We start from the raw sequence: 11,583 nt of genomic DNA, 5'->3' as shown, positions 1-11,583 counted from the left end.
GATAACTAGAAGCAATTTGTTCGTCCATTTTCATACTGAAAATTAGTTCTGTGAATTTCAAATATCACTTTCCTGATATTTTTAGAGAAGGAAAGGACGTACCACGTGAACAATTACATGTACAATGTACACAAGATTCCACAACGTCTATAAGCATAAATCAAAGTACTCATGTTATTGGTCAATTAATGTTGAATGAGACTCCAACTACAAGTATCATACTTAAATCTCACCACAATATTCAAATAATGAATAGCTTATGTTAAATGGTATAAAGGTATCATTTAGATACGGGACGATTTGTCATAGTGTAGTCGATTCTATACATCCGGATTACAATAGCATGACCTTATATGAAAATTACGACAAAACTAGAACTGTGATTTATGAAAGAATATATTACTTTTTTTAAAGTCTAATCCGAATTAAACAAACAGAGATCCTGCTTAGATCCGAAAGCAAATTAAACTGCATAAATACATGTACATTTTGATATGCGTAGTTACCTTAACTGATACATGCTCCCTTGAATCAAACTTGTGAATGTCGAGAAAATTATTTTCTGCGGGAGATGCAAACATATTTTAGACGATATTTCGCCTTTTGCGATTGCTATGTCATTGCCATAAATTGACAAAAATGAGACTATATCACAGTCATGTCTTAAGTTTGCGTTTTTTTCACTTGTGCCTGCTATCTATATTTTCTGTCTTTGTTCTAAGGTTCAAGAACAATAAATAAGGAAAATGAGCTTTCCATAAATTTAATTTCCTTCAGCAAAGAAATTCACAATAATAAAAACTCTTACATGTGTATCTAGTAAGCATTTAAACGAAACAAAAAAAAAAAAAAAAAACAAACGAAAGGGGCCCTGGGATGAATTATGAAAAGTAATAATTATAACAAGTATTTCTTATATTTTTATCCAAAAAGACATTTTTACACATGCTCTTTCAATGAGGCTTGAAAAGACAATTCTCAATCTCATAACATACAGGATGCAATCATGAAAGTGTAGTACGTCTGTGATGTAACTTATCCAACACATTTTATGAACTTTAACCTCTTAGTACTAATTGAAATTTAAACTCAATCTGATTCATTTCAAGTATTTGTTTGATTGATAAGTGAGTATTCGGAACAAAGTCAAACACGACAATGGAATTATTGTGTAATTTTTTCATTTTTTATTTCACTTATTATCGTACGACAAAATCGTACCACGCACCTTTTATCACATACGGTGATACATGTATCATGCTTTTGGCCCTTTTGTGTGCCAATAACAATATTTCATTAGTGCGAGGTACATGTGTATCGGCGTCCATAAAAACTAGGACATTTTGTAAAATCTATACACGAATATGCCAATATTTGCCTTAAAATATATAGATTTTACGAAGACTGATACTTAATTACATGTATGAAGGAAATCGAAGAGAAATATGGCCTATTACACAATAATGATAATTGGCATTTGTCAAGTAAAATAAGATTTATAACATGTGAATAAGTACATGCATGTAAATCAAAAATTAAAAACAGTAAAAAAATGTAACTTATTGAAATAATGCATCTGTTTAAGTATAAATGATGTATATTTATCTGGAAATTCCCTTTATTTGGTTCAAAGATATTACATGTACATTACAGTAACATGCACAAGTCTTCGCATGTACTATACACGCACCTAATGAAATACATCGAAAACTATAAATGCGCAGAGGCCTTTTCTATAATTTCGACTTCTTTCGTAAAGAACATTTAACCACAAGCCTCAAAAGCCTTTTTGTATTATCCCTCTTGCCTTGAAGACAAAGCCAAATAAAACAAATAAAACTGTAATTATACAGCTATTATCCTTGCCTTGAAGACAAAGCCAAATAAAACAAATAAAACTGTAATTATACAGCTATTATCCTTGCCTTGAAGACAAAGCCAAATTAAACAAATAAAACTGTAATTATACAGCTATTATCCTTGCCTTGAAGACAAAGCCAAATTAAACTACATGTATATACAGCTACGTCTACGCATCTACATACATTGTCATTACGTTGATTAAACTCATTTTTCAAACACAACCAAAAGAATTTATTAAGACCACAAATGAATTCTTCAAATAACTTGTAATTCCTTCATAAATTGGTCAGTAGGAATGCTGTCGTATTTTTGATTAAACCGTTTATTAATCATACCAGATTAGGAAGTTCGCGAGTTAATAAAGTAATTCGAACTTAAAACGCTAAGGTATAAGGCAGGTGACCGAAAGGAAGTGGTGACCAAATATGTCACCGCCGGTCAAACTCGTGTTATTAAGGGCTTTGTGAAAGACAACTGTTTTATCAGTTGAAGAAATAATATTTTTCTTGACATTTGAATTTCGCATCAGAACTATTTCCATTCAAATTCTCTTTTTTTTTGTCTTCAATTTGTACCCCTAGGCTAAGGATTACAAATCACTCTCAATGTACTCTCCCGAAATACTAATATTAAATTTAAGCTCGTACTCGATGAAACATAACACCAGTCCCGGTGATGTTCAATATTACTTCAGCAACCACAAATGAAAGAAAAATAAGACAAAATAAAGAATATAAAAAAAAATAAAAACCCAGCCCCTATCCTCCTCATATGACTCTTATTGAGAACAACAACTTGGGTCAGTCATGTCTTATTCACTAATGGGACTTTAGGATGATTGCCATTTCTGATCAAATATACTCTTGTGTTATCCTGATTTTTTTGGTCGCACCTTCTTCCAAAGGACACAGTCACACAATCGCCATTTTTCATTTAATTGCGAATGAGACCGTCTTGAAGGGACATTACCCCTCCTCATTCGTTGATTGTGACTTTTCCTATTACGAGGTGCTCGTAAGAGCGTCACAGTGTCACGACTACTTGTTCCCACTGGTTCAACATAGAAATAATCATCCGTATAGTCATCGGCGTGTTCATGACTATGTTCAGAGGACGTATAATCATCATCATCATCACCATCGTCATCGTCGGCACCATCGTCTTCATCACCATAATTGTCATCATCATGATCGTAAAAGTTTGTCGATTGCCGTTGTCGTTGATTGGAAAGTGACTTTGTTCCGTGTGATTTATGACTCTTTTCATGCGTTTGCTCATCACTATAGTACTCATATTCATAGCTAAAATAATCAGAATCACTGTTATCAAAGTAATGATCATCATATTCTGAGTCTTCATTAATTTCTCTATGTGGCTGAGATTTTGTTTTTCTGTTCAAGGGCAAATTTCTTGATTGTAACCTTTCTTGTATGTTTGCATACCTCATTTGTCCATTAGCGTCAACATAGAGTTGCCTGTTATTTTGTGATATTTTCCATTGACGATGCCGTGTTGTATGTTCTCTGTGTAATTGTTTTTGCCTCGCTCTAGAATAATCGACTGGATGTGTACTTGCCCCTTTTCCGGTAGCTCTCAAGCGTCTTTGTATTGCCGTAAATGGAATATGTGTTGTGTACGATATTCTTGAATAGTCGTTGTAGTCTTGTTCTTGACTATCTGAATATTTAAAATCGTAATCATGACGATAATCTGATTCGTATGCTGACGACTCATCGTAATAATATAAATCCGAAATTTTCATATTACGTTTTCTGTATTTATTAGGCGGATTAGTATATTCTTTTGAGTCGACATCATTCATAGGATATTCTCCCGGATCGTATTCCGCAGAATAGTCGGAGTTGTGAGGCGAGGAATAGTATTGAGCTGACTGTTTTATGTATTTTGTCGAGTCGTCCCCATAGTTCCCACGATGCTTATGTCTCATGTAGACAGTTGATTCCCTTGGAGCATTGTTAGAAGAATCATGATTTTCACTAGAGCTATCACCATAATACTCATAATCATCATGATCTTTGTAATGCTTATGTGTTTCTGTATTTGACAGCTTATGACCTGAAACCTCATCATAATCATAATCACTATCACTATTATCATGATCATTACTATCCCCACCACCATAATCATGATTTTTTCCACTGTCATAATAATGATTTTCTCCACTATCATAATCATGATTTTCCCTACTGTCATAATCATCATTATCATGACTTTCATCGCCATCATAATATTCATGACTCTCATGATTATTTTTGTTTCCGTTGTTATAACGACTATCATATTCATCATAATCTTCATTTCCTCTATCGTAATCAGAACTATGACTTTCACTATAATCATGGTACTCCGTGAGTTCATCGTTGTTCATTGTCCTTCCATGGGTTTTTACCTCTTTTCGATAATTGGGTTTAGGTACTAGAAGTTTGCCTGATTTTAAACGTCCTTGCTGTCCTCTATGGCTAGTTTGTTTTCTCGGTGCTATAGTGGCATGTAAATATTTACGTATACTATGTGACGACAATTGCTCAGGCGTTTGTGTATTTTTTGACGACAATGGCTTAAGTTCACGTCTTTTATTTGACCTCACTTTCTTAGGGTTATCTACTTTATTTGAGGAATGATGCTTAGGTTTCAAAAAGTCGTGCCACATATCGTTATTTAGGTCATGTGGAATAATTTTATTTGAGGCTGAGGGATTCGAAACATGATTTTTGTTCTCAATTCGATGGTTAATAGGAGGAGGAGGCGGATGATCGGTAATGTCTTGATGTACTCTCGAGTCAGGTGCGATCGCATGTTGGCTATCAATAGATGTGTTAATTGGTGGTGACATCACCTCGATTTTTGGTATAATTTCTTCAACTTGCTTGTCATTTTCTTCAGTACGCGAACGGTGACCTTTCCTCCTTTTGCCCTTCTTAATTGCCTCTTTTATTGAAATTTTGTCTGGATCAATCATTGTTCTAATTTGTTGTGAAGTAGTTTGTATATGATTGTGTCGATCTCGTGGACTCAAACTCATTACTATCCCAGACAGCTCTTTCCTTTTCCTCTTTTCATTTGGGATTTTTTTTGTTTTTATTCGTTCAAATGTACCCTGCTCTTTGTTATTCTCGGTAGTAGTGGATTGAATAAAGGATGTTTTTAATTTTTCCTTTGAAGGTTGTTTTAATACCTTTACAATACTCTTAATAAGATTGTTGTCGGTATTAACATTCATTTCTTCTTCTGCTCCAGTCCGTGAATGATCATCCTGATTCCTTCTATTATGTCCAACTCCCTCGCTTTTAACCATTGTGTTGTCCGGGCTTGTTATCTGCCTGTCTTTGTATTGATCATTCGAAGTCGATTGAGCAATATTATTGAGTGTTGTCTGTCCATTTTCTCTTTGCCTTAGGTCAGTACCACTTACCTTATTTGATGATACAGACTTCGCGCTTAAATGTTTTTTGAATTTGGAATGACGATCAATCTCCAATGGCGTTGTAGGTTCAACTTTGACAGAATGTATTTTTATGTTGCTATCCTGATTAGGATTATTGATATTACTAGATATGGTTTTAGATTGAGAGGTTATGCGATGTTTTCGGCGCCTTATGTTTTTACTTGAATGAGGTTTTCTTCTTTTAATTGATGATTTGTTATTATCAGCAGACAATATATGAATACCTGTATTTGTGTCGTCGACCAAGGACTCGAATTTAGCCTCATTGTATTCCGTGTCATTCGAAATTTGTGGGAGGGTTGCAATTTCTATCGGTGGCATGGTTGGTGGTTTCATTTTTGGTTCATCGGATGGTCGTTTTATTATCGTCTTAGAATGCTGTTTACGCATCGTTTTTCTCTTGGCACTATTTTGCTGATTTGAATTAGCAAAGCTGTTGTGTTTACTATGCGTTGTAATATCATTATTTTTATCGTTTTGACTTGAATTGATAGCATCTAAAACATAGTTGATCGATGAACTAGTGATAGATGATTTTGGCTCTGGAATTGGTTTGATATTGCCAATACTTAATTCATTTGTCTTCTTCATCGCATCATATCTCGTCTGTTCTAGAATTTTCAAGTTTTCAAGTTCATTTAGTTGAGCTTCTGACGTATTATTGTCGATAGGATCTGACGGTTGCGATTGATGGTCATTCTCTGATTGGAAACCCACTGCGTTGCCCTTTTGTGTATGTGTATTTGGTAAATCTGAGTTTGTATGTTTGTCTTCTTTATTTGTTTCATTGTTATCAACAATTTGTCCTTTATTTTGATGGTGTCTATGGGTAGCATCCGAACTGCCAACTTTTAATTTTCGTCTTACCGTTCGGCTTTGTTTTTTTCGCCGATTTTTTACTTTAGAGGACCTGCTCATATTTTTCCTATTTGCAATGTCCTGCTTGACATTCGATGCTTCGTCAACCATAACCTTGTAAAAGGAAGAAGGAGTATTATTTGGCGGAATTAAGGTATTATTAAGTGGTTGTTTGACTTTCACCTTGTGAAACAATGATGCACCGTTTATTGGTTGTGCAGGTTTATCTGGTTGGTTTACATGTTTGAGTTTATAATTATCCTTTGTTTCAATTTTCCCATCAACCGGAGGTTTTATTAAACTATCCATAGAAGTATGGGGGTCATCATTTAAGATGTCTTTTTTTCCTCCCCGTTTAGATGGTTCATCAACCTTTGATTGTTTCCTGGCTCGTAAAGTTGGATGTGTAATTGAAAAAGTTGACAATCTTGCTTTGCCTGCAGGTTTCACTGAATATTTGACGTCTGAATTAGTTGAATCAGGCGATGGTTTCGAATTTATTATAACATCAATTCTTTTTCGCTTGTTCATAACGCTTGAAATCTTTTCACGAGGTCTCATTACTTCATCACCCGATTGGTTCATGTAGATCCCCCTTGGTTTTGAATGTTTACTTAAATTCTGATTTATTTTTACCTGTTTCTTTTGCGCTACCTCGGCATGTTGCCTTGGTGTTGGATGTAACAGTCTAACTTTGATGTTTTTCGTCTGTTTGGAGGCTTGAATCGATCTTTCTTTTTGCGTCTCTGCTTCTTTTGAAGGTACTTGTTGATCATGTGAACTTATAATCCTCGGAGTAACACCTTTTATTCTAATATTTTTGTTAGATCTCTCATAAGATGGACTTGTAGAATCAAACACATTATATTGTCTGCTTTGATAGGTTTTAGTTTCCGACTCCGTAGGTTGTTTTGATTTCTTTGAGTTCATAACTGACAGAGCTGTACCAATCTTTTGAACTGGCGCTTTAACAGAATTTAAAAATGAAGCTACTCTTCTATTTGACTCTGTTTTTTCATCCAGATTAGTACTTTCTAATTTATCATTTGAATTCTCTGTCGTTTTACTCAAGACACTGTTCCTATACAGCAAGTTTTTAATCCTACCCTTTAAGTTATTTTCCTGAACTGAAATCTTTCCTTTCAAATCATTATACTTTGCAATTAAATCCTTTCTCCTTTTCAATTTTGGATTATACACTCGATCATTTCTATGAGCTTGCATATTTATACTTTTATCAATATGCCCATTGTCATTTGTTGGAGATAGCGCTGGAGTTTCATCGGGAGGAATTGTTTCTTCATTAAAATTGGCAAGTAAGCTGTTGGTCGTTGTCATCTGCTGATTGTGATTGATATAACTTTTGCGTGACATCCCCGAGTTTCCCTGACTTTTTTGTAAACTGTTCTGATTTTTCAGATTCTGTTTATATCTTTGTTTTTTACTCATTGTGTCAATATCCTTTGATTTTCTAAACATGCCACTGTCTCCGGCCTTTGTATTAGAAGTAACCTCCTCGTTTCTTCTCGAATTTCTGTGATCGTTTTGAAATTCATACGTTGGGTTTGTAGGCTCGTTAATTGGTGTTTTCTGTTTTATTTTCGACAATTGATCTTTCTTTTTCGTATTGGCAATTTCAGTTTTCCTTGATTTTTCTGACGAATTTAATATTTGAGCCCAAATATCAACTTGTGGTTCTTCTTTTATATTTGTATCAGAATGCTGTACATAACTTGTCCTTATTTTGTGTACATCCGTCTTTTTATTTCTCCTTTGCGCTTTTTTATCCATTTGTACGTTCTGTTTGGTGATTGTGCGCCGTATTACAGGTGGAGGTGGTATTGGTGGTTTTTGCGATAAACTGTTGATCGTCATTTTTCTTTCCATTTCCTGCTTAAAAGAATCGTTTATTTTCTTTTTCATTTGTAAATCGTTCCTTTTAGGAAGAAATGAACTTTTTAAACCAGCGTCAGTTTTTTGGGGTTGATTGTCAATCTTATCGGTAATTTGTGTCTTCCACCAACTTGTCCCTTTAGTGAAAGAACTATGTTTGCGTGATGCTGAGTTGTCACTTTTAGAATTCTGCTGAAAAGTCGCCGCTTTTGTATTGATGGATTTTAGATTCAATTGAGAAGAAAACATTTTTGTTTTGGCAGTCCCAGATTTCCACAAATTAGTTCCTTTCGTGACGGGAAAATGTATTAACGGTTCAACTCCTTTTGTAATAACTGATTTTGGTTTTAATCGGGAAAATGTTCCACTTGTGTGATCAGTTGAAGGCCTCAAAGGAAAAGTCGGTTCGTTTGTTTTCGCGGTATTCGATTTCCCGAGAGTTGCTTCTTTTGTGAATGCATGCTGATTCAACGGGATTGCTTCTTTGTTGTTAAGGCTTTCAGAATTCTTTTGCTTAGGTGCTTCTTCTGTTTGAACGGGTTTTGGTTTCCATAGGGTTGTTGCTTTTATGAACGAATTCTGTTTCCACGGGACTGTCCCTTTTGAATTTTCAGAGTTAGTTGGTATGGACATTGAGAATTTTGTGTTGATGAAACTATGTTTCCATAAATTTCCGCCTTTAGTATCAGAGAAATATTGCCATGGATCTTTCGAGTTTGTATCAATGGTTTTGTGTTTCAATAAATTTGTGACTTTTATGTCTGGGCTTTTAGGTTTTCTCCTGACTGAACTTTGCGTTTCACGATTTGGATGCTGCAACGAAATTTTGTCCTTTGTTTGGGGTACATGATATTTCCAAGGATTACTACTTATTGTAGTTGGTTTAGGTTTCCATAAGGTATGTCCTCTAGTGACAGAATAAGGCTTAGGTGAACTATGTTTCTTTGTCCAGACTTTTTGATTTAACCGATTAACCCTATTTATTTCATTGGTATTTTTAGATAATCCTGAACCGCCTGGATTATGGTTCTGATGGTTAGGAACAGAGCCAGTTTGGTAAAATCCTGGTATTTGCCAAAGTACAAAGTTATCTTCTCGTTTCTTTGTCTTTATATTATCTGGTTTTAATCGTTCATCAGATTGTATGTCTAATCCCATTATTGAGCCTAATGTTAGTTTCGTTTCATTTCTGTTCCTACTATTTTGAATGACGTTCTTTGTTCCTTTATAACTTTGTCCAATCAATTCAACACCTCCTTTTGTTCTTGAATAAATATCAATTTTCTTATTGCGTTCTTTGCTTTTTTCACCAGTTTTCGCTGTCTTGCCCCACAAAACACCTTCCTTGATGCCAAAGGATGCTGCAATTTGCTTTCTTGTTTTCTTTTGTAGATTTGTTGTGCTTTTGTTCTCATCATATAACTCTACTGGTATTCCCATTACTAATTCAGATTTAGCAGATTTCTTTTCAGATGCAGGAAATACCACAGGAATACCCTTTGACTTAAATGCTGACGGTTTCCTGTTATCAAGTGTGTTATCGAGAGCGTGTTTTGATGACACAAGGACCGAACTGTTCGATGTTTTGTAAATTTTGTTTTGTCCCGGTGAAGAGTCGGTCTTCTGTGACCCATCAGGGTTGCGGTTCTTGAGCATTTCCTGGACATAACGACGTAATTTCGTTTCCAAAACTGCTGAAGAAACATCTGACGGGAAGCTGTATTTCACAACAAAGGGAACAAAGAGCCTTCCATTTGATTCGATGATTGGTATCTCCGTATCAGGCTGGAAAATTTGAAACGATAAATCCCCAATATCTAATTTTCCTCTTGAACTTTTAAATATGCCTGGAAAGAAAGGTCACATTAAAGATAATAAAACTGTATTACTATTTCATATATATATTAATATGTGTAAGTGAATGGAAGTTCACAGTAGGTATGATATATAACAGATGAAATAAAACTGAATCTGAAACAATAAACAGTTACCATTGTACACTTATACACTGCATTTGAAAGGCAAATCGATCGCAAATAAATACATACGATATACGATAATTTGAATATGCTGATTAATGTATGCATACTTAAAGTTACATGCCGTAATATTATAACTCAAACCATGAACACACCTAAACAATATTTGACAAAAATAGCGCATTAATGGAAAATTAAGAGATACCCTGCCACGTAATGGTGAAAGAAAAGGACGATGACGAAATGCTTAAACCCCCGAAGAATGGATTCTGAATTTTTCTGATAATTTAACTTTATCTGTATCTTAAGTACTTAACAACCTGCAAAGTTTCAAAACAATTAATAGGTCCGTTTTTAAGTTATCATTTGTACGTTGTCGGGAGATAGGGGGACAAGCGGACGGACACACTTTTGGAGGGTATTATACAATACCTTGCAACTTGTGTGGCGGGGCATGGACATTTTATATGAGAAATATAGGTCACATTTCTGACCATATACCTTGTAGATTTTGTAATTCATTGGAAAGATTAAAAGAAAAAAAAAAACACATTTACTTGTTTCAATAAACATACAGTTTTTATTTAACTGTTTGAAAATAGGATTAATAAATAAATTTGTTACAAGCCATATCTATACTTATTTTGCCACATTACATCTAAACAAATCCACTACAAATGTGTTGGAAACAAATCTTACATAATTTTATTTAATTTTATTCCTCCTGTTTATATTTTTTTCAAAATAAAACAAGAATATTTAGACAGTGTAACCTGGAAAGTATTACTTGAACTATAATCACAGGTGCGATCAGATATTTATCTAAAGAATCCCAACATTAATATTCAGTAAGATCACACTTGTTTTCGAAAAAAACGTAAGTATCACAAGATGGTGTCAACTAAAAATAAACAAGCAATGCAACTTGAATGCAAAAATATAAAATATCTTTTAATTGTTATTAACTCAATGTTATTACAATATTTTTTATATAAAACTTGTAGTCATCATTTATTCGTTACATTATATAAAAGGTAATAATATTTTAGTATGTCTTATTTTAAAATAGCATCTGCATGTTAGAAACTGGTTTTGTGTTAGACTATAACTTAAATGTACAAATTTGTATTCCACACACCAGTTTATGTTTTAACCCCATTTAAAGATTTGCATGTTTATTTCTTTATATTATAAGTGCATTCCTGTGATAGTTTACAATATAAAATATATACATGATATGTCTAAAGTTTAAGAAAATTGCTAATTGTGTCTTTTGCAAATCACATGATAATTTATTGATTTATCGCGCTTCTTATTAACAAAATACACTGTATATGATTTTAAGGAATATTGAAAGTATATTTTAGAAACTAAAAATATATCAAATGCAAAATATTCATGTCTCTTTTATATACACCAAGTTTGGGACAATAAAAAAGAGAAGGAATATAGAAAACACAATAAATGCTGAACAAAGACGATTAAATCTTCCCCTTAGCTTAAATCTCAGTGAAAAGGACGCTA

Source organism: Perna viridis, chromosome 12 (genome assembly GCF_037379345.1).
Source record: "Perna viridis isolate PV_CMFRI_1.1 ecotype Kerala chromosome 12, ASM3737934v1, whole genome shotgun sequence".
Lineage (NCBI taxonomy): Eukaryota > Metazoa > Mollusca > Bivalvia > Mytilida > Mytilidae > Perna > Perna viridis.
This window is presented reverse-complemented; position numbering follows the sequence as displayed.